Raw genomic sequence first — 4439 nt, 5'->3', positions numbered from 1 at the left:
TTTTTCAACACTTGTGTTAGAACCAGGAGGTTGTCTTTCCAAGCCACTAATTCAAACTTCAGAGAAAGATGTGCTGCCATTTTGAAGTCTTTCAAGGTGGAAAAATAACATCTTTTGGTCCCTTTCCTTCAGATCCAGTTTAGACTCCTCTCTCTCTCTCTCTAAACCTCCGATGCTGCCCCTGCTGCCCCTCCGTCACATCTACTCTGGACCCAGCTACTCCCAAAGGCCTCTTCCATCTTCAACCAAGCTGGTCTCCTAAATGTTTTCCATCTGCACCTGTAATGGGTTGGGTACAGTCCTACACGCAGAAAGCAAAGTCATGTGAGACACGACCCCGTCTTTAGAGAACGGACCATCAGCGAGGAAGATGCTCAGGAGAACCAGGGTTTGCACTCACCGGAAGGGCAGGAAGCGCAGGAATCCTGTGTGCAGGGGAGAGGGCACTGGATTGTCACACAGGAGGAGAGCGGCAACTGAGCAAAGGGATGAAGTCGTAGAAGTAAGAAACAGCATGGTCCATTCAAAGAGCCGTGGCCCCTTCAGAGAAGCTGGAGCAGCCGCTCTAAGTGTGGGTAGGAAAAGATAAGGTTGCCGTGCCCAGCCCCAGCCAGCCGCCAGAGGCGCTGCTGAGCCAAACTGAGGAATCAGCTCATCTTCATCCTGAAGCCAGTGAGACCCCAGATATGGTTGAAGCAAAGGGAGGTTGCGCTTTCGGCTCTAGGGAGGCTGGCTGGAGAGAAGGATGCAAGCTGAAGGGCAGCTCTGGGCCAGTCACTGTGGTCCTGGTGATGATGCCACGGCCAGCAGGAGGCAGGGGAGGGTATACGTGAGCAGCATTCAAGAAATAATTAGGCAGCATTTGGTGACTATTTGCTGGAAAAAATAGGCGGAACCTCAGGTTTGAAGGAAAGAAAGGCAAGTACATTTATGCTCATTCCTTCCTCCGAGCCTTTGCCCAGCGACTCTCCAGCCTCGTTATTGCCCCCCTTCCTTTTCTCGTCCGCCAGCCAGAGAACGACTTTTATCTCCTCCGGCAAGCCACCCTAGCAACCTCCACCTGCCCTGCTGCTCCTTTCCTGACCACACATTGTCAGGCCTGCAACCTGAACGTGGCTGCATTGCACTCGCCCTCATTGTTCCACATGACTGCCCAGCACGGCTCCCTGGGGGAGGGGGACTGTCCAGTGGGGCTCCCATCTCATGGTGCTGCTCCAGCATCTTTCCCTTCTTTCAGCACCATCTCGTCCCTATTTGCATGTACAAGTACCAACCACCCAGCAGTCTCAGTGGAAACAATAATAACTGGCTAGCAAATGGTCATCATTTTTCGAGAGCCAGGTATATACCAGACATTATGCTAGGATGGGGATCTATCTGTCTATCTCTCTGTCTGTCCATACACTCATCCATCTTAGACAGATAGATAGGCAGGTAGATAGATAGATAGATACATACATATATACATACATACATAGATGATAGATAGATAGATAGATGATAGATAGATAGATAGATAGATAGATAGATAGATAGATACAATATCTATACATATATAACCCTTCTGAGTCTGGAGAATTATCTGCTTTTCAAAGACCCAGCACCAAATGTGAAAGTGTTAAATCAGAAACTGTGAAGGGCCTGAGATTTCACCCTCCTTGCAAGTTGCCTCTAGTTTATGCACGTATAATAACAGAAGACACAAGACCTCTGGGGCAGAGACAAAGGCCAGTTATTTCTCATAGCAAAAGCCACAGTGAGAGCAAAATCTTGTGTCAGTTACCTAAACCCCAACCCCTACAGGTGAAAGAGATAGAGAGAGAGAGACAACTTTTTTTTAACTTGCAAAGTAAGCACATCTCTCCAGGGGAATTTACCATCCTGGAATATCTCCAGAGAGGGCGGCAGCTCTATGCTTCATTTCTTCAGCTCAAGCTTCCAAGGCTGGCTGCTATTCAGACAAGCTTGAACCAATAGCATGAGAAACATAGGAATGTCACAGAGAATTGCCTCGTGTGCTTTTCCCAGCCTAGCCCCAGATGTGTCCATGATGGTTCCCGGTGCACAGTCCCGTATTCTAGGACCTGTACCACCTTCCCCAAGGTCTGGCTGTTGTGGGACCAGAGCCAGTTAATAATGGCACCACCCACCTAACCCTGGTGGAGCTGCACAGCATGCAGGTGTCTCCCAGATGTTACCTCTGATCTGTGAAGCAGGGCTGTTAGTTATTGTCACCGTTTTAAAGATGAGGAAACTATGCCTTGAAGTTGAGTGTCTTGCTCGGTTCTGAAGCGGAGCTGGGCCCTATGGTCCCTCCCCCCACCCCCCATGTCTTTCACCTGCCTTTTGTCTGCAGAAACACTTTAGCCAAAGAATAAGTTTAATCAGAGAAGTGAGAAAAGGCAGAAGCAAAGGAAAGCAGTCCAACAGGACAAAACAATAATCGTTTAGTCGTTAAGCCAAGTCAGGGACCTTTAGAGCCTCCTCAAGGGCTGTAGATAATATTCTAAGCCATATCCTGGGAGCTGTTCTGTAGATACTGAAACCCCCACCAGGTGGAAGAAGTAAACTATATGATGACCAGATTGTAGCCATGACCTTAGCTGCCACAGTTCCAAGAACTGACCTCAAAGAAATGGGAAAAAACCGACCCTGGAACCAAAGATTAACTGTACTGAAAACAATCAAGAGGAGGCTGGTCAGACCACCACATGATCAATTTCAAGATAACAGAGCTGACTGTGCTGTTCCTGCGCGTAGCCCCCTCCCTCCACCTATACATCCCTGAAACTCCCCCTTGAAAGCTCTTGCCCCCTGATTTGGCCTTTGGACACGAGTCTGCCCTCTCCCCCAGCTGCCAGCTTCTGAAATAATGCAAATTTTCCTTTTCACCAACCTTGCCTCTTGAGTACTGGCTTTCAAGGGGCAAGTAGCCAGATGCCACTTTCGGTAAGATTACTACACCATAAGTGGGAGAGGCAGGGATTCCTTGCCATGTCATCCAACTATAAAACCTGTGCTTTTCTTTTGCTCTTAAAGCCTTGAGAGTTGGCATGCGTCCCTAAAGAAGTCAGGCTTCTCCCCACCTCAGTGGAGGGGGTCAAGCAATTTCCTTGCTTACTATTAATTAAGAAGAAAGCCATTCCTTAACCAGACCCTTCCTAGCAAGATGGCCTTTTAAGAATAGCAATTAAGGGTCTGCACTTTATAAGCAGATCCAGTCTAACTTAGAGCAGGACAAGATAAAGGGAACAAGCTTATTAGCTTAAAATGTCAGGCTACTTTGCTACAAAAAGGAATTTTTTTAAGCCCAAGCATCTTAACAAAATAGTAAGACAGTTAGGCAGCTTCCTACCTGCAAAAGAAACATAACCACAATGTGTGGCCACACAGACCAAAACTCTGTGCAATAATGTCATTACCTTTCCAGCCACCGGTGGAGCAGAGGCCTCTGCTCTGCATGCACCACTCCTGTCCCAGCCACCCTACATCATAGCCAAGAAGAATCCTGGGCCATGATCAAACTGGCATGCAAATAAAAGCCTAGAAATATTTGTTTTTCATGCATATGGTTTTTAAATCCCTACCATCTAACCAGCACGCCTTTTCCTTGGGGTCAGAACCATTCATGGCACCTGCTGTGCAGTTCATGAAGGCTTGTTTGAAGACATTAGACTTCTGTCAGGTTGGAAGACAGAGCTGCCTATGGGGAAAAGGACAAGAGTCATGCACCAGCCGTAGAGGTAGGGCCAGCTCACTCCAAGTGACTGCTGTCCAAGGAGCCATCAATTTTTTTCTGTGGCTCTGACTCAAAGTTAAATGAGTATGTCATCTGTATTGTCCCACCATGAACCAGATACCCCTGACGACCTATCTGCAATGAGCCCTAATTGAATGAAGATTGATGGGAACAGTAGAACTTCCAAGGCCATTTGCAAATGAGGATGCCAGCTTGATATGCCGTGGCTGCCATGAACTGCAAGAGCTAATATTCTTCCCTCAAGTCCCCACTCTGTTGCCAGGAATGAGCTTTTTCACTCCTTTCCACTGACCTTGAACCTTGAAGGTTAAAGAAGAAAAAGTTACTTTTCCATTTTCCTCCGTCCTCCTATTTTATCCTTTACACTGGTTGAAGAGTAACATACTTAGCTGGAACAATTCATGGCGGATGGTGAATTTGGCCAAGCTCTTCTTCTCTGCCTCTCTTATCTTCTCGGTAACGAGCACACCCCTCGCCTGTGTCACCACCTCATTCGCTCCTGAAACCCCAAACGTGAAGGGAAAAGCGTAGGAAAAATCTTTTCATCGATCTTCATGAGAAATGTTGGGAGATTTTGTAAGTAGAAAAACATATCCATTGAAGCCTGGAAATAAGTTTAAGGCATAAACTACAGCTTGAAAGTTTGTACGTAAAACACAACGCAGTGAAGGAAGGAAGG

The sequence above is a fragment of the Lipotes vexillifer genome, unplaced genomic scaffold (assembly GCF_000442215.2).
Source record: "Lipotes vexillifer unplaced genomic scaffold, Lipotes_vexillifer_v1.1 scaffold3, whole genome shotgun sequence".
In the NCBI taxonomy this organism is placed as follows: domain Eukaryota; kingdom Metazoa; phylum Chordata; class Mammalia; order Artiodactyla; family Lipotidae; genus Lipotes; species Lipotes vexillifer.
This window is presented reverse-complemented; position numbering follows the sequence as displayed.